We start from the raw sequence: 27,629 nt of genomic DNA, 5'->3' as shown, positions 1-27,629 counted from the left end.
GATGAGGACTTTGATGGATTTGTGGATGAGGATTGATGAAAAATAACGTGAGTACATTCTAAAATACTTCAATTAAGTACAACCCAACTCAGTTTTGCTCCCGCTGCCGCATGCATGCTAGCGTATGTTTTTTTTTTTTTATTGTAGCGTCGCTGGGAGCACGTCCTGTTCCCATCCTAATTTGCGGTAATGTTTTGGTGCAAATGCTCTTGAAGTTACATGTTTGACCAGGAAATAGCAAGCTCAAAAGAAGACGGCTTTTTTATGTGGAACAACTGACAGTTTGTGTGGATCTTGTGAATGATTGTGACTGAGCTAGGACTCAGTAATTAAAGTCTACACACGACGGCTTCATTGATTGAAAAACAAAACTTTTCCGTGCATGAAGCTTCTACTTGAGTTGGTAATTTGCCCGCTATATGCGGTCAGATATTGACCAAGGGAGACAAAATGGGTGGTCGCTGGCCGCGTTGGACAGGTGACTGCTATACACAGGGTCTATAACATGTAAATTTGCTGGGGGGGATTTTTCAGTGGCTGCTATAGGCAGGTGGCCTTTCTATAAAGGTGGCCGCTAAGACAGGTTTGACTGTATCTATTTTGTTTTAGTTGATCTTACTATATCTTATTCGATCTTACCTGTACTTATTTGTTGCATGTTGTTTTTTATTCTTGTGAAGCACCGCGGGCACCATTGGGATGTTGTAAGGTGATATACAAATAAACTTTGATTTGATTTGATTTGATAAAAACACGCAGATGTTGGGACTTGTCTGCACCCTTAATCACCATCAACATTAATAATGGTAATGTGGCAACCATAACTCCGTTTCATGACACACCTCATACACAGAGGAGATCCGTGCTGACAATACAGCGACATGGGCGCTACATTCAGTGAGCAGGGGCGCGCATTCAAAGTGAAAGATAGGAAGTGTTTCTTGCATCATGCATTTATTCGGTACTGAAATACAAGCGGTCAACAAAGGTGAAGTAACTGCCGCAGAGGCGAGCGGGAGTGGAATGTCGCCTCCTTACTGCCGTGCAATGCAATGCGGGTCTGGAAGCTCCATAAACCCCTTCACAATGCAACCCAACACCCGACCAGCGACAGAAACAAAAACACAGGGCTTAGACACACTCCTGCATCGCCTCGCAGCCTTCCTCCCGAAACACGCATGTGTGTCCACAGCGTGGCACAGGGGCCATCTGTGGAACGTGGCTCATAGCAGAAATAAAATAAACAAAAACCCAGAGAACGTAAAAAAAAAATGTTGATACTAATAACCATTAACGTTATAAGCCACATTTCAACGTTTGACAGACAGGACAAATTGCCTGTGAGAAAATACACGTGACAAACGCCAATTCTGCAACTTTACAGAGTGAAAGATGACTTATTCAAGGAAATATAGCATTATGTTATTATTATTATTATATATTATATTATAATTGTGGTTTATTTGGACTCAAAAATGTTGCCAATAATATTGTTTAACAATTGGTGGGACACACCTGCATTGTTTTGCAACCCGGTTAAATAAAGTTTGTTTGTCCTGTCATATTTTTTCCTTGTACTTTTCTTAAAATGAATATTAAAAATCTCTTCTCGCCTCGTTCTCATGCATCGTCTCGTCTCGCAAGTTGGGTGTCTCGTGACACCCCAGGTGTAAAAACATTTTTAGCTTTCTGGAACGGATTCATTGGATGGACATTACTTCCTGTGGGGAAAAATTAAATTTGGTTAGAATACATTTGGGTTCGAGTCGGACCTTCTGGACCTGGTGAATGACGCCTATTAAAGTGGCCCCAAAGTTTAAACATCCCCGCTTTAAGGCGTTCAAGCGCTGAGCTTCCAGCGTAATACGTTTCCGTTTCTGCTCAACTTGTTTTTCTCTGCTGCTGAAGCAAATATCTAACACTTGCGCAAAGTGCGACTGTGCCCAGCAGGTGCGTGTGAAAAGTGGATTCGGTTTTTTTCCCCCCCTCATTTCTTTTACTCTGAACAGCTGCCTGCTGAGGCCCAAAATGACACCCGGAGTTGAAGACTTCAGTTGGCGCAGCTCAGCTTAAACAATGAGACGAGGCGCGCTACGAGGCTCCATAAAGCCGGCAGCAGCCGCGGACGGGTGATAATTGTCTCTCGGTGGGATTTGATACACTGTCATTTAGGAGATTATTAAACAACTATTGATTATAGCCGCTCTCAATACTGCAGCTGAGCTTAGCGAATAAAATGGTAAGTTGTTCTTTAATACGCTGGTGTGCAGTCACTTCACCTTCCTCGCCATTAAAGACTTTGCAGAACGGCGGTGAAGCATCTTTGGGTGTTTGCATACATTACGCTCCTTTAGCAAAAGGTCAATGTATTCCTGTTAATGTATGCATTCCAAGAAATGGACGTGGGCTTGAGTGCATACATTTTCACATTTCACACTGAAACATTTTACACACAAGCTCACTTTCGCTTGCTGCTTTAAGCGCAAATTTGACTAAAACTGAAGGTATTATTTCACTAAGCCAAAGGCAAAATTAAGCCAGTGTGACTAAATTTTAAATAGTCAAGGCTGAATAAAGAGGGACGTGACTCGATGCAATGCAAGAATAAATGAGCATTGGAGCTGAGTGAGAGACTACGGCACTAAAAGAGCACACATACTACATGTCATGAAAACTCACATTAGGGATGTAAATCTCTTTGTGGCAGACCATTCCATGCATGTCTAGAGACACGGGTTAAGATAGGATTTAAAAAAAACATATATTTTTAAAACAGAACAATTTGATACAATTCGATACAGTGTACAAACGATACACTTCGATTCAGTTCGATACAATTCAGTGGTTACGTTTGTTGATGGAGACATTCATCTTACATGACACAATAAAGAAGCCAATTCTATAAAAGTGCCGTTGCGAATTTACAGTTAAACCTGTCTTAGCGGCCACCTTTATAGAATGGCCACTGAAAAATCCCCCCCAGCAAATTTACATGTTATAGACCCTGTGTATAGCAGTCACCTGTCCAACGCGGCCAGCGGCCACCCATTTTGGCTCCCTTGGTCAATATCTGACTGCATATAGCGGCCAAATTACCGACTCAAGTAGAAGCTTCATGCACGAAAAAGTTTAGTTTTTCAATCAATGAAGGCGTCGTGTGTAGACTTTAATTACTGAGTCCTAGCTCAGTCACAATCATTCACAAGATCCACACAAACTGTCAGTTGTTCCACACAAAAAAGCCGTCTTCTTTTGAGCTTGCTATTTCCTGGTCAAACATGTAACTTTAAGAGCATTTGCACCAAAACATTACCGCAAATTAGGCTGGGAACAGGACGTGCTCCCAGCGACGCTACAATACAATACAATACTGCCTGCACGCTAAACACGCTAGCATGCATGCTAACCTATGTTTTTAAAGTCAGCGGGAGCAAAACTGAGTTGGGTTGTACTTAATTGAAGTATTTTAGAATGTACTCACGTTATTTTTCATCAATCCTCATCCACAAATCCATCAAAGTCCTCATCTTCTGTATTTGACACAAAAAAACCCTGTCTTCTTTGGAGCTTGCTACTACAGTGACACCGTTTATTTCCTGGTGTGCACTGGTCAATACTGTAATGCCGCTTGTTGTGGGGAAGGAGAGACTCACGTCGCCGATGCACTTTAATGGCTTTATTAACAGCGGAGAACACTGCAGGACTTTACATCCACGCCAACATAAACACACTTTCCAACTCTCTCCAAACTCACAGCTAGCACTGAGCCTAGCTCACCTGCTCGGGACGCCCACCGTCACTTCCTGATGAACTAAAGCTGTAATGACACTCTGCCGTACAGGTATATATAGCCCACGAGTGAGAGAGGGCGCTATTGAGCCATTATTCCATAAACTGTTAGAACAAGTGGAATCACAACAAGTAAACCTGTTACATACACACAAACGTGTACAGTAGTTTGCAATTGAAATTTGTTCAAAAATAATAATAACACATTTGAAACAAGAAACATGTACTGTAATAATGTTTTAAATGTAAAGATTAAATTAAAAAAATTTTAATTAAAACTAAAATTTTCTTCAAAAAAGTTTAAGATTAGCCAAGCAAATCCAAATTCAAAAACAAAATATTAAAAACAAACATAACAAAAGACAATACTAGCACAGCTTTGTTCTGTGGGTGGTGGAGAATAACAAGCCTAGTAGGTCTTTACAACTTTTATCCGCAGTCCCACAGTGCCCTCTACTGGTCAACATTCAAAATGGCCGCCAACCTGTCTATAGAGGCCACCTGTCTATAGCGGCCACTTTTGCAGTCTCCCTCTAGTGGCCGCTATAGACAAGTTTGACTGTATTTGCAAAAGTGCAAAAGAGCACATCATATCCCCAAGCATGCCGCAAGGGCCGCGGAAACGTTGAGACGCAATGATTTAAAACATTTATAAATTAATTAAATTCAAATTTTGGAAATATGGGCCATTATTTTATTAAAAAAAATAATATACAGTTTGAAATCCCAGTTTTGTGCCACAGTCCTTGAACGCACCATCTAACTTTCTCCCACGCTGCACGGATAGACTACTATACTGTACCCTTTTTTTTCACCTTAATATTTGCTCCCAAATGCTGACACTATGTGGGAATGCATAAAGGTAAGATTTGACGATGTTACTGAGTGCTAATGCGCACATTTGTTCGGGTGCACCTCTCTGAAAAACAGACCCCAGGCTCCTACTGGCGGATGGTGGCTCTGTATTCATTTAGTGCTTTTCATTTTGTGATAAATTAGATGGCTGTAATGTACATATGCGTTTGTTGATGTGTTGAAAATCTTTCCCGGTGACTAGCCAGCGCGCTGCTGATGCTATTTACATCCATTCTTGTCTTCAGTCATGCTAAGCTACGGCGCATGCGCAACAATCGTTTCTTTCCACTCTCGCGCTGTTTAAAGGAAAAGTGAACTTTTTTGGGAATTTTGCCCATCATCCACAATCCTTATGTGAGACATGAACACAGGTTTTGTGGAGGATTAGCAAAAGTTTTTTAAAAAGTGCAGTTTTCCTTTAGGAGACGGTTGCTAGTCTTGAGATACCCGGTGCATGGCTCTACAATCAGTTGGCTGATTCTAACCCATCCAGGAGGCTGCTACACCCACACACCCAAAGAAAAGGAAAAATCAATATTCAACACACATGCAGCCACTTTCAAATACGTAGCACTAATCCCTCGCACAGCCAAAGTCGGAATATATTCAAAAAGTCATCGTGGGGAAAGTGGACAGGACCACGGCAAACAACAAAGGAGATGGATAAACAAGCGCACCTGTTCGCCCGTGAGCGACAGGGGACTGATGTTCCCCAAGGAACCACGGCGCTGGAAAACAAACAACTGATTCATTCTCTGTGCAACGACACAGTGAGCTACCTCGCAGCTATGAAGTGATCCAGCAACAACAAAACATTAAGCTGTGGTCTGCCATCCTCTGAAGCAATAGCTGGAGAGGACATCACAGGAATAAACAAGGCAGAGGGAGAGAGACAAAAAAACAACAACAAGATGGCCACCGGGTATTATACGGACACCGGCTGCAGGAACCAGGCTGTCCATCAGCCACTGTGGTGCCACGGCGAGATGCAAAACTATTACAGGAAATGAGCTCAATATTCTTTCATTTTTCTCATGAGCATCCATTCCTGACAAAATAAAAGGTCGCCTTTTAGGCAAAATGCACGCTTTCTTGATGTTCTAACAATAATACGTCCCGAGAGCCTGTTTATAGTAACAAAGCTGAGAAAATTCTATCATCTCACCGCATCAATAACACACTGCTGCCTTGCTGCATCGCGGGTCAACCATCGCACCCTCACTCTATCGCGTTTTTTCAAAAATTCATTCATTAATAAATAATTGCTGTTTCATGGTTGAATACAGCCCATTATTAGTCAAATAAAATATGCAAATTGTACCTAGTCTTGGCCTAAATGAAGCATTTTCAAGCGTAAAAATGGCTAAATGATCTAACTAAATGAACTAAAATACAAACCAAGGCAGAAGAAGCATTGTAATTGTGAATGTAGTATTCCACATTGGCCACTAGGTGTCGGTGTTAGGTGAGCCAGGCACTAGACTCCTCACTGAGGTTGCCTTGGGAACACATTTACGGTGACGCTGCTCCAGCAGGAGTTTTATTTACGTCTTACATGGCTTATTTACTCTGATTCTGTCTAATATATTGGCTAATGCGAGTGGAAAGCCATTTAAAGCCGCAAGGAAGTACGCTGTCCAGAAAAAACAAGTAGGAACTGGTAACGTGTGTGTCTATGTTGTCTTATTTATGTCTAATATGTCTTATTTTCTCTGATTGTATCTACTACATTGGGTAATACAAATGTAAAGGTGACTCCAGGAGTGTTATTTATGTCTTGAGGGCTCTAATAATGTTAAAAAGTGTATTTAGAAGCTCGTAAAGAGGTACAAAAATATTCAATTTATTCATATTGAATCCTACTTTGCGGAAATTCACTTATTGCCTTTGGGTCTGTAACCAATTAACCGCTATAAATGAGGGATTACCATATGCATATTTAAGCTAATAGTCCGCATTCTTAGCCTAAATGTAAACACTTTCAAACATAAAAATGGCTAAATGAAGAGAAATACAAATATAAGGTCTTCAGAAGACGTGATGTGAAATGTAACATCCGTCACTTGTCTTGTGCTCCTTTTTAGGAGCGGGACTCGGGAAGTGCACACGTTTGTCTTAGAACCTGAAAAAATACTTAAGCGCCCGTGGAGTTTGTTTGACATGACAAAGAACCTCTGCGGCTGGTCTGCGGCCAGTCTACGGATCAAAAATCTAAATGTCACACGCACGCCTTTTGTGCGTTTCTTGGGTTCTTTCGCACGTAGGGCGGCTGTAGGAGCCGGCATGACCTGTTGGGACCTCAGCTTCTATGTGTGCTCCTGTCCCACTCCGTAACTCATTCAACACCAAAGATGGATTTATACGTTTTTAGGGATGATGACGCAAATGCACGGTCAAAACGTTACTTTTCAAGCAGGTGTAAGCCATAAAAACGGCCACAAGGTGGCAGAAGTGCATCTGATAAGAGCTCGGCATGGTTGTTCTACTATGTTCTACTAAAGAACGGAAAATGGTAGAAAGAAGCATTTTTTTCTGGTTAAAGACGAGAGTCTAATGTTTCCTTTGGTAGGTTCCATGTTTTACAGCCAGAGAACACGATATTCTGTGTGCCTTGAAAAAAGAGCAGTCCAAATGGTCTGAAATGGCCGCTCCTGGAGGGGTTGTCTTTAGAAAAATGGCTGGGATTGAATGAGTTAGTGTTACGTTGTTTTATGTGATATATGGCCTCTAGTACGTTGGACAAGTGCAGTGTTTGAGTGTACAAGTATATGTAAAAAGCACATAACGTGCACGGCGTGGGAGACAGGCATGAAGAAAGACAGCCGTTGGTTGAGGCTAACATACTTAATCTGATCACGTGCCTTCTGAATGCAACCGTAAGCCAGTGCTGCTTGGCGTTCATCATTTAATACATGAGCACCACCCATCATGTGTGAGAATGACATTAGGTGAGAGATGGATTCAAATTAGAGGGTTTTTTCCCCCCGCGATGTGCTTTCATCTCCTTCCAGCGAGCGGAGACGATTTGGGGGTAAGCAAGTGCTGCAGGCAGCGTATCAGTACTTTCTGACTTCTCAGCCTTCCTTCATGCTCGGCTTACGACCCGACTCCGCAGGGAGCCGCTCTAGACTGGACTCCCGCTTTAGTACTTTTAGTGATGGCGGCAAAATGTGGCGTCTCTCACGTGCTCACACTTAGCAAAGGATCACAGACTGTAGCCAAATAGGGTAAGACAATACAACTGCAGGCGGTTCTGGATGACCACGGTCTACCCCGCCGGGTTTTTGCTGGATTTTTTCCATGCATGCATTACAATACAAAAGCATGCATTTGATAGCAGGGGTCGGTAATTATCGTGCAGATATGAGGGAGTTATGACGTCATACGATAAATCTGATGACATTAAAAGTAGCTCTGATAACCGATTGTTTCAAAAAGCGCTCCGATGAGACAAGATCACCTGCACTGTGCAGGTGAGCAATTCAAGTGCTCCTTTTTTCCCCCCTGCCTGTGGCGTAAACGGCCTGTCGTAACTTCCCTGAGCTCACTTGTGAACAAACACTCACTTTCCAGGGAAGACATTTTGTGTGCTAGTTGTACCAGATGCTCCGCGATGAGAGGAAAAACAAAACAAAACATCGAGCACATAAAAAACCTCATCAGAAAAAAACCTCATCATCATCATCAAAAAACCTCACCTGAAAAACGCCAGCGCTGCGGTTTGAAAACTGCAAAAGGTTTGCCAGAGGCGTCTGTGGCAGCACACCGGCTGCTCGGGGCGTGTGCCCGAATACAGTGCACCTTGCTGGGCCACAGCAGGTGGCTCCTCCCCCTCTATACTCTGGTTCTCCTGGTAGTAGTGATGTCATCATATTTCATTAGGACTAATCAACAGGTACACTTGCTCAAATCCTAATTTGCTGCGGTCCTTCTTACCTCCAGGTGTGCACAAGCTACACTTAAATCTACATTTCAAAAAAGTAGACATAAAAAAGTTACCGGTACCATATCAGTCCATATCAGTCAAGCACAAAGTTATCAGTATCAGTATCGGTAAAATTTAAGAAAAAGATGGCGTGCATCTCTGCGGATCGATACTGAAATAGTGATACTTCCAATACCAGCTCTTCATGCTCTGAAATCAATTCTCAAATGCAAACATGGCTACTTTTGATACTTCAGTCCTTTGAGGTCATGTTTGTCTGAAACCATGGCCAATCGGAAACGGAGCGTGTGTGAATTGTGAATAAAGTTTTCATTCCTTAAAGTAGCTCTTAATAATGAAACATATTTTTAAATGTTTTTATTATTTTACTTTTTTTTAAATTTAAATGACCATTTTCCGTTATTGTATATGATTTTGTCCTGTTTTTCTCTTGTGGGCTTGGTTATATTGTAAAACACCCGCAACCTCCACATACTACAACTTCTACATACTGAAAGAAATAAAGAAATTACTTAAACTCATTATTGTGCTACTCATAAATATAAATAAAATTCATAAATTAATTCAATGTCTTGTATTCTTGATGATATGACATGAAATACACTACTGTTTAAAATCGACCAGACATATTGGGTGAATTTGCAAAGCATCGGTATCGCCGAAACCATCCTTTCGGAAACGAAATCAGCAGTATCGCACATGAAGCACATGCGGAGTATGCGTGAATTACAGCCGCATCCACCCTTCAACCCTTTGACACGCCATGTCAGCCCATGTTAGCATCTGCAGACGTGTTGCGAACATAAAGTGTGATCTCACACCAAAATACAAATGAAAACATTCTCAAAATATTTCTTTTATCGCCCGGTAAAAAGGGTCTGAATCTTTCTCAAGAGTCCCCCACGTGTGAACAGCCAATAAATGGCCGAAAGGCGATGTTGTTCATCTGCCTCAAAATGTAATTGTTTATTTCTCTGCCCATCAAAAAAACAACACGGAAATCAAATGAAGGTGATAAAGTTGTCATACTGACTATTAAAGTATTTTTTCTACGTTATCAATCTTGGCTTATTTGTCAGGTCGACAGGGCTCAGTAGTATTGTGCAAAACAATTCAAAAAGTGCTGCACTGTCGTACTGAAAGACATGCTCTTTAACTGGCGCCAAAGAGGACATTGTGGTAGGACAATGGCGATGTGGGCCGCGGGGGCTGCTGCCAGGAACAATGGCGATGAAAAATTAGCCCAAACGCTGCTTTAGTTGATAAAGACTGAAATGTGCGAATACAAAAGGCCAGCAATAACAGAGTTGTGTATCGAAATAAACTCAATAACTTGGACTTTTAACTGCAAATATCTGCCACGGTCGGACGCGGCGGTTTAAAGTGTCTGCACAGGCAATGTTTGCAGGAGGAAAAAAGCGAGGTTAACCGACGTGTCATAAAACTAAAATGAAACTGCCCCCCACTCTTGAAGACATGCATTGACTGTACGTACTTTAACAACGCTACCAACTGTCATACTCTCGTCGAGCAAAGTCAATCGCAGCAAAATAAAACTAAGAACGTCAAATTAGTGCATTCATTGCAATTAATTAGTCATATTTAGTGCACCGCCCTTTTTAAATAATCTCTAGCTTCACAGTTTCTGTCTGCAAGTTGCCTTTTTATGAAAATCTGTTTTTATGTGTCGGGCTTCCTGTGCTGGGGGCTGTTGGGGGTGGAAAACCACGGTCAGTCACACCTAGAAGTGGACACTGATTGGCTGTCACCCCGATGACGTCACTTCCAGAAATGAGGCTGAGCTGCGAAAGCTAGCTCGTCATGGGCGGCGCCATCAACTATAAATGTCATTTTTGTTTGAACTTATCGTTCGTTTTCAAAAATGGAACACTGTAGAACATAATTACAAACAATATACAACATATTTAAGCAAAGTTGACCAATCATGGCAGGGACCCTTTAAGAGGCATGCACGCTGACAGGCAGCATTCATTACCTTCCAGATTTGCAACCTTTGCTTGCTGCGTGATTAAAAATACATACGTATCTTTAAAAATACATAACAACACACAAACGTGCAAAAACGCTGAGCGAGCACTTTCACTCCCCTGCTAACGCCGTGGAACACACGTTGTCTCGTGCGTGTCGTGCTGAGGTTTGATCTTCCAAGAACAAATGTCCACGCTGCTGCAATGCGAGCGAAACATCCCTTGAATGCCAATACATCACCTCGTCCTTGACATTCTTGGTTTTTTTCCATTTTTTAATGACAGACAGTCCAGCTGTATTTTCTAAGTTGAGTTGATACCTCATCAGGACACGGCCCGAGGGAGAGGAATAAAGAGTCGTCTTTAATCACAGCTCGGTGTGTTAAGAGAGAAGATTAAACCGGAGATGTGTCCTTGCTTGTGTACAGATGTATTCCAGGGGACTTGCAAACGCAGTGCATTAATTAAAGCATAATGACAGAGGCGCTTTAATGTGTGTAAAAAGCCTACAAGTGAATCTGAGCTGAGGGGGAAATGGACTGTGGGTTTAAAGGCTGGAATCATAATTGCTCAACTACAAACTCTATAAAAGAGAGCTGCTTTGTTATTTAGGCTAATTTATACTCTAAGTGGGTTGCGTTGCATGACACGCTACATTCAGCAACTACACGTTTTTAGGCCTATCAGTTCTCTAAAAGGATTCCCTTCTAATCACGTTATCTTGCAAAGAGAGCGTAGCCTTCTTTCTTAACCGGATTCTTACTCACATACCAAATAGATTGCAACCTACGCAACGTATGCTGGAGCCTATCCCAGCTGACTTCGGGCGAGAGGCGGGGTACACCCTGGACTGGACGCCAGCCAGTGGCAGGGCACATACAGACAAACAATCAGAAACAATCACATTCATACTTCTGGTCAATTTAGAGTCGCAATGAACCTAAAACCGGAGTAGCCGGGGAAAACCCACACTGCAAAAACAAAAAAAGTGTTAAAAAAGTCCCATTTTCAGCAACCATTTCTTATTTTTTTCCTAAAAAGAGCAATTTTCCCTTGAGAAAAATAACCTTATATTAAAAAAGTCTAGCGAGACAATTCTTATGAAGATATTTTTTTTTTCCAGAAATTTTTTTTTCTTTCGAAGAGCGAGCTAAAAACGTAATTTGGATTATACTTCAGCAACAGATTAATACATATTTGCCTTAAATTAAGAGCAAAAACCGGTTTCTGAACTTTCTAAATTTAAGAATGGACTCACACACAGAAAGTATAGTCAAAGATTTGCTGATTTCGGAACAACACTGCAATTTTCGCTTGAGAAAAATAATCTTATATTAAGAAAGTGGAGCTGTGGAAAGTGGAGCCAATTCTTATGGAAATATTTTTTGCCAGAAGTGAGTTTTTTTTTCCTAATAACAAGCTAAAAACCTTATTGCGATTATTCTTCAACAACAGATTAAGGAACAAAACTGGTTTCTAAACTTTCTAAATTCAGAATGGACTCACACACAGAAAATACATGTAAATAATTTCATTTTTCATTCATTACATTTAATGTAGTCATAAAATCTGTGTAAATGTTCAAATTATTCAACTTGATTCAAGGAACTATGACTCTTTTTGTATCTCGTTGAGGTGCTCGACATGTTAGTTTGGTTTGGTTTAGTTTATTTGAACATGAAGGTTCCAATGGAATACATCTCATGAATCATCCTTTCACGCTTCCACATGTCCAAAAGGAGTAGGAAGAAGCAAAGCTTATTTAATCCTACCCCCCCATCTATTCCACATCTAGTACAGTACATGTTATTCACTTCCTGCATTCCATGTCATGTTTTATATAACAATCAGGATAATAATACATCATAAATAACGGTAAGAAGACAAAAAAATGTGTGTGTGTATATATATATATATATATATATATATATATATATATATACACACACATAAAATAAATATGAATAAAAAAAAAAAACTTTTTTTTCCTTAAAAAAACAAAAAAAAAGGAACCTGACAGACCATCATTGTGATGTCTTGTATTTAGCAAACACCAGCTGCTTGTATTGTTTATGAATGTGCTCATCTCTGTACTTTGTTGGACTTCCTTACTCAATCCCTTCCATCGTTTCATTCCACACACGGAAATGCTGTGGCTTTTCAGTTTCATTTTCCTCTAAGATCATATTTCTCCTCTCTGATTTTGAAATACTGTATGAGGTTTTTGGGTAACAAGTTGTTATTAACTTTATACATTATTCTAGCAGTTTGAAAGAATACTAAATCTGCTAATTTTAATATATGTGATATTAAAAATAAAGGTTTGTATGTTGTCTATACTTGGCATTATGAATTATCATCACTAATATGTGATATTAAAAATAAAGGTGTGTATGTTGTCTATACTTGGTATTATGAATGATCATCACTAATATGTGATATTAAAAATAAAGGTGTGTATGTTGTCTATACTTGTCTATACTAACTTGTCTATACTAACTCAATAAATCATCATCTTTTTAATGAGTTCTTGAGTGCTTTCGCCAGAACAAAAGGCAGTTGTATCATCCGCGAATAAGACCAACTTTGTCCTTTGTTACTTTACAAATGTCGTTGATGTACAAATTGAACAGTTTTGGTCCCAGTATGGACCCCTGGGGTACTCCACACGTGGTGTATAAACTCCCAGATGTGTATTCTCCTAGCTTTACAAATTGTTTCCTCTTTGCTGGGTAGCTTTTAACCCAATTCAAAACTAATTATCTAATTCCGTACTTTTCTAATTTTGAAAATAAGATAGTGTGATTAATTGTATCGAAGGCTTTTGTCAGATCCATGAATACTGCTGCTGCGCATCTTCTGTTGTCCATAGCAGTAGTGATTTCCTCCGTGATTTCCATCAGTGCCATAGAAGTTGAAATGTTGGCTCTGTATCCATATTGACTACTTGCCAATAATTCATTCTTATTAATAAATTTGTCCAACCTATTATTAAATAGCTTCTCCACAATTTTAGAGAATTGAGGTAACAAGGAAACTGGTTGATAGTTTGTAAATTGGTGTTTGTCTCCTTTTTTAAAAATTGGAACCACCTTGGCTGTTTTCATTTTTCTTGGAAATATTCCAGTCTGAAAAGATAAGTTACTAATCTATGTTAACGGGTCTACAATCCCATTGATGACCCTTTTATTTGTTTCCATTTCCATTCCATGACAATCAGTTGATGTTTTAGCCTTAAAATGGTTAACAATATCAGTGATCTCCTTTTTGGTTCCAACAGTGAGAAACATAGAATTAAGATTCCTATCAATGATATCATTCCCTTCATCAATTGTTTCTTGTTTTGGAATTCCTTCTTCCAGTTTTGGTCCAATATTTACAAAATAGACGTTGGACATTTCAACTACCTCCTTCATGTCCTTCCTGTTGGTGTTTCCAACCATGAAATAGTGGAGGTGGTCTGCTTTCTTAATGCTGTTCTTTATAATACTATTTAAGATGCCCCAAGTAGCTCTCATGCTATTTTTGTTCTTATCAAGTACGTGACTATAATATTCCCTGGTTGAATCAGATGTGTGCTCTCTCTGAAAGTCAACACTACACGCTCACCAACCCCGTCATTTGTTTGCAGGGAAGACCGATTGGACAAGACAGAGAAAGGACGGGTGATGACAAACCTTTTCATCCCACAACCAATGGGTGCTCCATCTGACTCATCAGCCCGTTTATCAACAAGCTCAGACCGCGGGGCTCGCTGCGGACAATGGCGACAAGAGGATAAGTGGATAAATACCTCCCATAAATAGTCATGTCATTTCCTAAGCTCTGATAATACAGCTGGGCAGCCGCTCGGCATGCCTGATGGCCCCCCTCTTCACAACAACAGCGGATAGATGGCAATTACAAGATGCTAATTGTGTGCAGTGTTTGCCGTCTTTCCAGCGCGTGTGCGTACGCTCGATGATGTGGCGGCCTCGTCTGCCGTGAGGACAAGTGATCAGACAATAGGAGATGATCTGCCGGCAGAAGGGGATAGGAAGGAAGGAAGGAAGGAAAGAAGGAACACTTGCATGCCACTTTGTTGGCCATGTTAGGATTAGCAAGGTGAGAGGTTTATTGTCAACATGCATTGGGCTTCATGGCTTCATGGCCCCCCCCCCCACACACACACACACACAAACACACTAAGACATTTTTTTATATTATTGTTGACATTCAGGCTTGTTATTTGGCTGAAAGCAGGGGTGTACAAAGTGTAAGCCCTAAGATAGGTCGCTGTATTATTTCAAATGTATTTGTTTCTGCATTAATAATGTTTTACCTAAAACCAACAATGTGACTGCTCTTTTAATCAATTCAGCCATCAAACACTTTATGTTGCAATAATGGTCCGTCAGTAGATCTGCCAATACTTAGCAAAGCGGGACAGGCAGTGAGTGGACTAATATTGTTATAAAGAGCAATGAAACGTAAAATCATTACAATCCTCCCTAGCGGCTCAAAGCATGACAGACACGAATGACAGTTTGGCGGCCTTGGGACGTGCACGTTACTGTCACACCGTCAGATTCCTCGCACAATATCAATAACCTACAGGAGGTCACACGCGGTTAGCTTGTTTTGTTTTTTTAAGTTAAACTCTGCTTCAAATGCAGAGCTTGTCATGAAGTCCAACAGCAGCAGTCCGTCACACACTCCTGATCAACATTTTCAGAGCAAGAATGTTCATTTTGCACTGTCGGATTTTAAGGAGGTTCTAATTAGAGCTTCAAAATGCAAAAACAAGAAATGGGAGTGGGGCAAAAAAAACTGAGTAAGCAATTTATTGCAAACAAGCATTAAAGTGAAATAAGCTGTTCAACAGCCGATCAAAAGACCAAAAACTTGAAACTACCCCCCAAAACTAGAAATAAAATGTTGGAAAAAGGAGTCTTGTGGTCTTACTTTTTTTTTTTAAATAACATAATTTTTGGTGTGCAAGCAGCACCCACTAAATTTAGAGAAAAAAACAGATTTGTACATATATAAGCCGCACGTGTCCACGTCATAAAATGGCATATTGTGGCGCGCACGAGTCGGTGAGGAAATCCCAGGAGGTCATTACTCGATATAACAGCCTGGCTCTCGGTGTCATCTTAGAAAGAACGCTAAAATCATCACGCAGCAACTTAACACTCAAAAGGTAGGTAAGAAACATGCAATACAAGTACCAATACGAGTTTACAACTTTTTTTTTTTTTTATTTCTTCCCACCACAGCATTTGATTGGCCATGGCTGCCGGGGCGCTGCAACGATTCATTCAGCTGCCTCTGCCCTTCAAGAAGGCGTCTCATCCGCTGTAAGCATCACCAGTGACACGTCTTCTCTTGAAAAAGTAAGTCAAATATGTTTTTGTCTAAATGAAGGTGATTTTATGGTTCCTGTTTTCATATCATATAGCCAAAAGCAGGGGTGCAGTCAGGAATTTGGGGCCTCATAAAAAAACAATAAATAAAAAAGGAGGCGGGGGGTTTCATGGTGTGGTATAGTTCTGATATTTGAGCTGTCAAAAAAAGCAAAAAAATTGTGTCAAAGTGAAAGTTATGATTGAAATCTTTTCACAAAAAGCTGGTTGTCTCTCTTTTGTAGTTGGGAACTGATATTTTCCTGAAACTTACCTATGTTCTACTGCTGATTACTAAAGAACGGAAAAAGGTAAAAACAAACTTTTTTTCTAATCTTTCTTTTGGTCCATGGTGATAAAGCCAACACAATATTCTGTTCAGATCAGTCCAAATCGCCTGAAATGGCCGCTACGAAAGGGGTTGTCTTTTGAAAAACGGCTGGGATTGAATGATATAAAACCATTTTTCATCTATTTATCCCTCCTCTTCTTCTTCTTCTTCCGCCTCTTTTCCAGACCTTTCCAAATATTCCTACATTTAGTGTAACTTTGTATTTTCTGTGAACATTTTTCCCATTGGAAATAAACGGGCAATTTAAATGATGCCCTCTGCTGGTGAACAATCATCTGACATTTTCCATTACTGAGTCACTCAGATCAGTCTACAGCCCTGACATGGCTTACGTGGTACGAGCACTTGGTCCTCATGCCAAACTTCGCCGGTTCAAGTCCCATGTGTGCGTTCATCACTTTGTATGAAATTAGATTACTGATGGATGTCACTCTCCTCCAAGCGCAAAATCATTAGTGGCAATGGTTAAACTGAGTAGGCGGTAAATTCAGTTTGATTGACAACTCTGATTTCTGATTGCAATCATCTAACATCAAGGCAGCATTGATTAACAAAGGTTGCACATTTCAGCTTTGCTTCAGCTCACTCGGGGCAAGGTTGCTACCGATTCAGGCTTTTCGAAATATTCCCACATTTCCTGTCATTTCGTATTTTTTTGTAAAAGTTGCATAGCTCAGCTGGTATGCTGGCTTGGTTCCTGACCCGGAGATCGTTGGTTCAATTCCAGAGTCGAGCTGAAACGACTACGCTGCTCTTACTTTCCTTCTACGTTTCAGCACATTTCCACCGCACTTCAGCTTCCAAACAGCTCCTATGTTCATTCTAAAGTCAGTCATTGATTGTCGCACCTTTTCAAAGCATTTCCGTTTCGCTTCAGCTTTTCAGCATTCACACGCAATGTCTGCTGACATCGCATCATCTCCTTAATTGCTCATTTTGTTAGTAATTACATATTTTTTTGGAATTGTCCTGACTTCTCCCGTCTATACGGCACCCCTGGCCAATGGCACTCGGCATAAATACAACGAAAAACGTATAATTAATCCATGTGATCGGACAATTTCACCCGTGGATGATCGGTAACGGAATCGGCCAGCATAAAACCCTGATCGGGGCACCCCTAAGAAGAACACGGTTGGACCAGGACTGGGTGAGTTGGTCGACACAGACGGGTTAGCAACCTAAACGACTTCAGCGGGTTCCACTGAGGCAGCGAGTGAGTGAATGGTCCATAGCACCAAACCTACAGTACGGAGCTGCTCTCAGTATCTGGTGGTGTTACCCAGGCAACACGACAGCGACCGCCATCACAGCGAGGTGTTGTGACAGCTGAGAAGATGCGTGCGTAAGCTGCAGCTTGGCATTAGAGCGCAAATGCAGCTGCCACAGGTAAACTGATGATACGCGAGGCCGGCTCGTGGAGCCTCCCATTAAAGCCTCGCCGCATCAACCCCTGGCCCCGCACGAATCACGGCTCTGCAAAACAAAGCCGCGCGTTAAGAGCGCACGTTTCCCTCTTGATGACAGCGGCCCTGATGGGCCAAGTGCTGATGATCAGCCCGACTCCTTTTCTCCTTTACTCCGCCCTTGATTCGCTCCATCTCCTTCCATCTCCCACATCGGCCCAATCAGGCTAATGAGGCTAGCGCTTCCTGCTTCCCTTTCGTGCTCGCTAAAGTGCCGATTGATTGGAGGGGTGGGGAGGCTTTTAACGAGGGAGGGGTGGGAGAAAAACAATTAGCAAGAATGAGCTTTTCTGCAAACTCCAACAGTTTGGCTTTTCTGCGGGTTGTTTTTTTTCCATTTATTTACTGACGCGGACAACATTAGGGATTAACTCTCCAAGGGTACGTTAACTTCTCAATGTCAGGGTGTAAATCTGTCTCAAGCTGTAAACCCACGCGATGATGTCTTAATGGAAGGGGGGGCGGTGGAGAGACGGGGGAGGAAGCGAACAAAAACACTGGAGACGTGCAAAACAGCGTGAAGCATCGTGCCGTTCCATCCATCTTCCCTGACACAAACGGCACCGCAGCATTCCGCAGATACTCGGAGCGGTGAACCTTGAAAGCTCCAAATTTTCAGCACGGCGAGGACATTAACGCCGTCGCCCGAATGACCACTAAAGTCGCGCTTCTGACAGTCGCGGCATGATTAACTCGGACAGATCTGGACTGGAAAAAGTGGAGCAGCCGCGCTGTCAAAATTCCTACGGCTGCTCATCCACACGGGCCGCCGCGGCCTCGGAAGCCCGCCTTTGGCAAAGACGGCGATACGAGAAGACAGAGTGGACGCAGCGTGACTCCAGCATCCACATTAAACATAGGACGGGACGGGACGGGGCGAACTTTTGATAGCTCGATCAGACTTGCTTTATGTCATCAGAGGAAATGCAGCAGTAAGAAGAGCACCGATACGACCTCTCAAATAGCCAAAGAGGTTAGCAAACACATTTAGTGAAAGCACGTCTCCATGGTGACAGCCCACTCGAGACATGGTGACTGAATTTTACTTTCAGGACTCCGTAAATATCAACACTACGGACGGAAAGAATCATATAACAGAGCATTGATGACGGAGGACAGACACACCTGGACCGCAAACAAAACACTCTGTCATGGACAACCGCAACGTATCCCAGCAGGCATCTTCTGGACTTTCTCATGCAGTCCAGCGGGAGCACAATTACAGAGGAGATACCCTCATAAGACAAATAACAAATAAACAAATAAAAAGATAATAAACTTCCAAAAAAGACATTTGTATATAATATAAAACACACACAAAAGCATCAAGCGTGAAGTACGGTGTAAAGATACATAACTCTTTCAATCGGCTCAACGCGTGTATTCAACTGTCCGTTATATTATTTAACTTGAGCAGGACAAACTATACTGAACGGTTCATTTGTTTCAAGACAAAGGTCGTTATTTTTTTCATTTACAAAAAAAATACATCATGACCTTTTTTAATTTAATTCTATTTAATTAGCATCATTATATAAATATTTATAATGATATATATATAGCATATACCATTAGACGATTTATATTATTATATTAATAATAATTATTATATTATGATTTCTATCATTTCCTATTTAACTCATTCAATCCCAGCCATTTTCCAAAATTCAACCCCTCCAGTAGCGGCCATTTTAGACCATTTGGACTATCTTTCAAGGCACACAGAATGTTGTGTTCTATGATTATATAAACATGGAAGCTACCACAAGAAACATTACACTCCTGTCTTTCATCAGAAAAACAGTTTGTTTCTACCTTTTTCCGTTCTTTAGTCATCAGCAGTAGAACATTCAGTAGGTACGTTTCAGGAAAATATCAGTTCCCCACTAAAAAAGGGAGATAAACCAGCTTTTTGTGAAAAGATACATTTCAAGCAGAACTTTCACTTTGACACAAATATTTTTGCTCAAATATCTAAACAACTGCACCAACATAAACAACAAAAAGGCTTGCTTTACATGAAAATTTCTTTACAAATATAACACATCAACTCTTTACAATTTTCACATTTGGAACTGAAGTGTGTGCGCGTGCAAGTGTTAAAATGCGGAAGCTTCTGCGCGCTACATTCCTCCACGCTCTCCCGCTTCCCCTCCCTGTCGTGTGTGATTCCTCCGTCCATGTCATCTCCTCTGCCGAGCTCTTGCCACGTATGCCACCTAGTGCCACCTAGTGGCCGTTTCTGTGGCTGAAAATTGCTCTGAAGCCAAATGCATTAGTGCTGAGTTGCGTCATCCCCTCTAAATGGCCTTTTTATGTTTTTTTATAAAATGCAGCCTGATTTCACTGGATTTCGGCGAACATGTTATGTTGAATAAAGCGGTCATTTCATGAATAACTGATCAATAGGTTCATATTTAAGACTAAACCGAACCATTTCAAAACGAACGGACGCTTTCATGAATGACGTCACATTTGAACACATCCATTCGTATTTTAATGATCTATTTATGGAATTAAAACTACCCTCCACACATTAGAAGTACGGAGACCATGGATGCTCACACGCTTCCAGCCTGCGGGCTGCTTTTAAAATGACCAAAATCTCCCTCCAAAGATCTACCTTCTACTGTAAATATAGAAAATATATTTTCACAGTCTTTAGAAACGTGACGGTTTGTATTATTTGTCAGTGCTCATGTCAAACTTTATTAAAATGTAACCATGCAAAATGCACATCTTGACCCACAATTGACATTTATTAGTGCTCATGTGAAACGTTATCCAAAGTGCAAATGTTCAAAATAATTTTGACCCGAAATTACTATAAAATGAATAGCAATTAATTGTTTCAAGTTAATTCATATCAAAAGATGTGTTTTTTAAGTGTGCAGGAGTAGGGGGTACGTGGCTTCAGGTCAAAAAGTTTGGGAACCACTGCTGTAGGACATGTGCAAATGCTCCAAATAAAAGTATGACTCGCGTGTTCTGCATCATAGAACCTGCAGACCCTCTGTATCCAGGTAGACGTGTGAACATGTCAATAACCTCCACTCGTCCCCACAGAAAGGTGCTGTGTGTTAAACGTTACATTGTGACGCTCCATTGCAGCCAAGCGTGCAACGGCGCATTCAAGCCTCCCCCTTCTGATGCTGCAGCTCAGCAGCCGCAGTCACAGTCCATGCGCATACCCTCGAAAAGTCCTTTTGTGTTGAAACCGTGCCAGGTTGTCTGTTGTGTTAGCATCTCAGCCCCAGCCTGGCCCTCTCCTGAAGGCCCACTCGCTCAATAGATAAGCATCGGCCCGTTTTGGAACGCGTTGCCTGCACGGCTGTCCTGCTTTGTTTCAGCTGACAAAACTTTTTAGACTCAGCCCTTCTCTCGTTATTTTTCCCCACCGATTTAGAATTTCCTGACATTTCAAAGGATGAGCACCTTGACGGCAGAGTGACCGATAATGAACGCAGCCTTTAAAGGTCGCCTCACGGGCTGAGGAAAACCAATTTCCACCTATTTTGGTGAAAAAGTGACAAGCTAAATAAATATCAAAACCAGCTATCCCCCTCCCAGACCAAAAACTGAACGGTGAGTTCAAATGTAGTCTACGTTTGCGGCTCGCGGCTGGGTTTTTCTCAAAACAAAACTTAACAAGAAAACTAAAATCAAAAAATAAAATGTTGTAGTAAAATAATCTAAAATAATTTTTAAAAAATCTAAAATAAAAACTAACAAGTGCAAAAATGGAAAAATCAGTGGCAGTTTTAAGGGAAGGAAGTCAAAATATTAAGAGAAAAGCTGCGATCCTTGCAAGGAGCGTTCATCCTATTTGCTCAACACGACAGCACCAGCGATGCCAATTGACAGCCCTTAAGTGGGGACACGTACAGACAGCTGACGCGGGTCCATTATCATCTGCACGCTGGCTTTACTGCCGGCCGGAACAAGCTCAGTCGAGCAGGTTAAGGTTGCTACGGAGGAGAGAAACACAACATGACGGATGGACTGCTTCAGAAATACTTGAGCTGAGAGAAACTGTTTGGAAAAGGGAATAATAAGGGAATAATAAGGGAAAATGATGTCATTTCAGTAGCATCAAGTTGAGATATGAATGAAAGATGGTGTGTTTTTAAGTCGGAAGAAACAAAACAGCTAATAAAGGTATCACTTTGGTTGCGGAAAAAGTCCTGTTAAAATATGATGGTAGTAAAGTATCATGATGAGAAGAGCGCTTACAAAAGAAAGCTGAAATAGTTGTAAAATACAAAAACAGAAGAAACAAAAGAAAAACAGCCGTCATTTTTCAAGAATAAAGTGACGATCTTAAGAGAAAAATGTTGTAATCGAACAAAAAAACTAATTAAGTTATGTTGCGAGAAGAAAGTCTAAATATCATGGGAATAAAGTCATAATTATGAGAAGGACATTTACTACAAGAAAGTTCAAATAGTTGGAAAATTAGAGTAAAAACACAGCAGCAATACAGGAAAAAAACAGTTGGAATTTTTCAAGAACAAAGTCAAAATCTTAGGAGAAAAATGTTGTAATCTAACAGGAAAAAGGTGTGATTTTACGAGATTAACATCATCATTTTCTCAGGAAAAATAATGTCATTTCAGCAGCATCAAGTTGAAATATGAATGAAAGATGCTTTTTTTTGAAGTCGGAATAAACAAAACAACTAATCGAGTTGCAAGGAAAAGTAGGTCGCGCAAAGGGTTCTGTTAAAATATCACCATGGCAGTAAAGTCCTAATTATGAGAAGAACTTTTACTAGAAGAAAGTTCAAATAGTTGGAAAATTAGAGTAAAAACAGCCATTATTTTTCAAGAATAAAGTCAAAACCTTAAAATGAAAATGGAACCTAACAAGAAAAGGTTGTAATTTTATGAGAACAACAAGTAAAATAATTAGTAGCATAAGATTGAAATATGAATGATGGGTTTTTTTAAGTCGTAATAAACAAAACAGCGAATGACGTTTTCATTTTTGGAAAATTCGGTTGCGGAAAAGGAATGAAAGTCAAACCATGATGGCAATAAAGTCCTAATTACAGGAAGAAAGTTGAAATATGAAAAGGTGCAGAAAGATTGTATTTGTTTGATGTGAAGCAACGCATGCATGAATAAATGAAGTGCGCTCCTCCTACGTTAAAGTGTTTGTCTGGTGGAGCAAACTTGGTGTGACATGTTGCATCTTGGAATACGAGCCTGTCCTAAGAGGAGCTGACAAGAGCTCTAGGGTAGATGTATGGTAAGTGCAGCGCACAGATAGAGGCATGGGGAGCGCGCACACTGAACGGGGCCCCCTCGGGACCACAGCTACACGAACAGCCACTCTTCCGGGCTTTCCATCATCTCCTCAGACCCGTGTTACTAGCAGGACGGCCGGATGGATCACAACATGCCGCTCGCCATTAAAGGCCCCGATAAGTGACTTGATGACAAAGTGGCAGTCATCCGAGGATAAAACCTACCCTTGAAAACATTCCCGACTTGGGTCTCTGTGCTTAAAGGAAAAGCGGCCATCATCCACAATCCTTCTGTGGGACAAGAACGCACGTGTTTCTCTTTTCTGTGGCTTATAAAGATAGAAAAACAGATAAAAAGAGGCAGCTCAAGGCATTTGACATGAAGTTGCATGATATCCCCATCAGCAGTGTAGTATTGTGATATACACTACCTGTCAAAAGTATTAGGACACTCCAATTTCTCTGGAGGAAAAAGCTACATACTGTCTAAGTGTTCTAAGTGCACAAATGATGTTCACCAGCGTCTAGTACCACAGCATGCGCCGAACGCTGTTTTTATGCCGACAGACGAGGTAGTAAGTACTTGGAACACCAACCGCCAAGGCTTGATCAACCTCCGTTTCTGCAGAACAGCTTGAAATTGTTGACCCGTTTTGTGGTCCCTGAAACAGTATCATTCTGAAATACATTTTTTTTCACTTTTGGGTAACCTTACCTTTTTTTTTTTTTTAAACCTTGGGCACTTCACCACTTACCTTTGTACCATTTCAAGCTAACCACTTGAATTTCAACCAATAACTGGAAAAATAGGCCGGGTGCGGCCAGGAGTTCTGGCGCTAACCAAAGCAGCGCCGTCCCCAAAACCAGCATCATCATTAAAATGCTCCTGAGCCCTTGCCCTCAAAATAAACTGTGAACATCACAAATGAGCGTTTGATGCTATTGTTTGGAAGTCCAGATGCATTGCATGTTTTTCAAAGTGCAATTTTATTTTTAAACGCGTTATTTATTTCAGACCCTCTCGCTTTGCCGCTTTGATTGCAATATCTAACGCTCCCTCTGGTGCTGCGGCAGAGGCGTACCTGCCTGAAATAGAGAACACCTCCCGTGACATTATGAAAACAACACCTTTGTCATGACCTTAAAGTACTGCAGGTGCACTCTGAATGCCACATTTTTAATGAGCCTGTCTTTTGCTGACACCAAAGCACCAAAAAGGGAACATTTTATGATATTATGTGCATTTTCAGTAAGTCTAGCATGCAACATGCAGTACAGGCATGTGATATATGCTTTAAACAAGACTTCTTTAGCCACTCAAGCTTAGCCAATGTAATGGAGGAGAGGCAAACTAAGGCACAGGTGCAATTTCTGTATGTTTAATAAAGCAGAGGTGAGGAGACGTGAATACCAAAATGGCATTTTTCTGTATCAGCAAAACCACTGTAATACAGCAAAATACACTCCTGATCGAAATGTGAGGACCAGTTGAAAAATGGCAAGAATGTCCATGTTGCACTGATGGATCTTCAGGAGGTTCTAAGAAGAGCTTCAAAATGCAAAAGGAAGAAATGGGAGTGAGACAAAAAAGCAATTTATTGCAAAGATGCATTAAAGGAAAGTCAAAAGTTTAAAGACCACAGCTCGAACCCCTCCACCCAGAACGTAGAATTAAAATGTAGCAAAAAGTAGTGAGTAATGAGTAGCTGCACTATTCTTGTTATTTTTGTAAATCCATCTCCAAACGTTCTCCATTGGATTTAGATTAGGGGAACACGCAGGATGGTCCAAAAGAGGGAGCTTATTCCTCTGGAAGAAGTTCTTTACTGAAGTGCAGTCATCACCACACAGATGAGGGCCTTCAGTCATGAGGGATGCCCCCTGCAACATCTTCACATAGCCGGCTGCCGTTTGACGCTCCTGCACAACCTGAAGCTCCATTGTTCCATTGAAGGATCATGATGGCACCCCTGCCGTGTGCAAAACATCTCAGGATCTCCTTGTCATGCCAGTAACGTCAAGGGAGAATAAAACTTCCTTCCACCTTTCAATGTCCCAAATTCCAAAATGGACAATTTTGTAGCCTTGAAGGAGACGAGGCCGTTGTTTCTTCTTAAATGCGTTCTCAGGCTGATGGCGCCTGATGGTTATTAGACTGCACTCGTCAACAGTAACAACCTTCATTCGGGCAGAGGATGGTCCCGTGTCTTGCCGGACAGACAACTGGATCCTCCGGCTCGGGGCTGGTGACATTTTTTTGCTTCTACCACTTGACTTTTTTGTTCCATGAGCCTCAGGATGTTTTTCAGAGGTTTTGAAATGACCGTCTTACTGCGTCCATCCTCAGCAGCATGGTGCGCTGCGAGAGGCCTTGCTTACGCAGATCAACAGTCCCACCGCCTTCAAAGAGAGAAAGCTGTTTCGCCTTTGCCATCAGGAGATGATGACGGTGTGAATACCTGACACTAAATCACATTCAGTCCACACTTTTGCCAACATTTTGCCTTTTAAAGGCTGTGCTCTTGAACGTTTGAGCAGCTGATGAACAGCCTATTTCACACACTTAATGCTTCTTTGCAATCAATTGCTTTTTGTCTCACTCCCATTTCTTCTTTTTGCATTTTGAAGCTCTACTTAGAACCTCCTTAAGGTCCAACAGTATAAAATGTACATTCTTGCCATTTCTCAAGTGGTCTTAGGATTTTAATTGGAAATGTTTATCATTTCTTCGAAGCTGGAATATTGCATATATGCACACAAGATGTGTTTAGTGCACTGTACATTGCATTTTTAGATACTTTGCAGTGTCTTTTAACAGTAAATGGAAGCATAGATAAAGAATGCTTCATCGTTAGATATCTTCTTGTAAATTCACTGACGGTGATCTGAAAAGTGTCAACATCACATCAAAATATGGAAATGATCCTGCAAAGCATGATAGGCATTATTTTTATTTTGCTCATTTGATGTATCCTTGACTTGAAATGTGCTTGCATTTCGTATATGATAATGATGTGTCCTGTCATTTTTCTATTTTTGCTCATGTAGTGGTACCTGATCTTAAATAAAGCACCAGGTGACCACACATGCCACCATGACACCAAGTATGGAGGGTTTGTCACATACACGCACGCCGTCATGTTCCAACGTCACACTTTTCAGCGAGACCCTGCAGCCAGGCCGCGAGCCGACGACGACGCCAACACGAGTGACAAACGACTCGGCCGTTGACCATCTGTCAGGCGGACCATCGGAGAGGACGGGCTGCTGCAGTCATGCAGGCTGTGATGCTGCTCTCCGTCTTACAGTAAACCTTTCCAGCCACAGCGCGTGTTCAAGTCTCAAATATATATTCAAGGATAATGTACATTTTGCCCAAGGACTGCGCAGTGATAACGCTGTTACAGCAACGTCTCCATACGCCATGCTAGCGTTCACTAATATACAGTAAATAACACATACGAATACATCTTTCCCTCCAGGAGTTACAAGACAAACATAAAAGATGCTGTTATTCTATTTATTGTCAAGTTTTAACCACGCTGCACGTGCTACAATTACAGACAACATGTTAGCTACCGAGCAGTGATTCTCAAATGGTGGGTCAGCACCCAAAGCAAAAAATCACATTCAAACATTTCATACACTGCCAGTGTCTGACTTGTTTTTTCTTTTTTTTGTTAGGCGGCGTTGGCATCACAGTCAGGAGACGGAGGGTTCGGTGCTCCAATCGGGCATTTTGCACATTGATTGTGTTTAAAAGGAAAAGTGCAATCTTGCTCATCATCCACAACCCTAATGTGAGACACGAACACACATTTCTTTCTCTTTTCTGTGTGCTCTAAAGATGTAAAAACAGGTAAAAAGAGGCAACTAAGAATGCAAGTAATAGGATGCGCAGATTCCGCTTGGAAAGCCTTCTGAAAAAACCTCCAAAAACGCCAACAGCGCTCCGTTTACGTCATGTGGCCTGCATACGACCCAAACTACAGTGGCATCGATGTTATTATTGTTATTATCAAGCTCAGCTAATGCTTAACATGCCCAAAGTACTGCGAGTATTCCATGTTATCATGAATGGGCCTGTTTACTACATGCTCACAGAACACCAGAAAACCTTGTTGGAGCTTTGTGGAGGTGCTTTAGGTGTGTCCCATCACATGCACTAATTACCTGCGTCTGTTCAACTGCTTTTATATCTTTACAATGCACAGCAAAGACAAAGACGCGTGTTCATGGCTCACAAAGGGATTGTGGATGACGGGCACTTTTTTTTTGAAGTGCACTTTTCCTTTAAAAAAAAGATGACAGACGTCTTTTTTGAAGGCTATTTTTTAAGTAAAGATACATTTCTTTGGTTTTGTATAAAAGTGTTGCGTCTTAATGACCATGGAAAATGCCAGTCCCATGAGAACCCCTGAATTACACCACATGTGAAATTAGAATTTTAAGCAATGACTTAAAAAAACCCAGCAATAACAGATGCAGCCCGGGCGGAACTAATGAGGCTTTCTGGAACGTAAACAGTGATGCACGCACACACACACACACACACACACACACACACACACACACACGGGAGCCTACTGGAATATTCAATG

The 27,629-nt window shown here is 41.3% G+C and overlaps 2 protein-coding genes across 6 annotated transcripts in view; one reads left to right on the top strand and one right to left on the bottom strand.

The window, feature by feature from the left end:
- The window catches only part of LOC129189481 (fermitin family homolog 3-like), a 131,594-nt gene that overhangs the window by 73,497 nt on the left and 30,468 nt on the right, over positions 1 to 27,629 (top strand). The window contains exons 3-4 of the mRNA XM_054791166.1: positions 14,210 to 14,682; positions 15,837 to 15,953. The gene's annotated coding sequence lies outside the window, so the exon portion shown is untranslated. The remainder of the gene's footprint in view (positions 1 to 14,209; positions 14,683 to 15,836; positions 15,954 to 27,629) is intronic.
- Positions 1 to 27,629, bottom strand: part of macrod1 (mono-ADP ribosylhydrolase 1) — a 178,248-nt gene that overhangs the window by 138,073 nt on the left and 12,546 nt on the right. The window lies entirely within an intron of this gene.

Source organism: Dunckerocampus dactyliophorus, chromosome 11 (genome assembly GCF_027744805.1).
Source record: "Dunckerocampus dactyliophorus isolate RoL2022-P2 chromosome 11, RoL_Ddac_1.1, whole genome shotgun sequence".
Lineage (NCBI taxonomy): Eukaryota > Metazoa > Chordata > Actinopteri > Syngnathiformes > Syngnathidae > Dunckerocampus > Dunckerocampus dactyliophorus.
The sequence above is the reverse complement of the archived record's forward strand: the minus strand, read 5'-3'. Positions and strand labels throughout refer to the sequence as shown.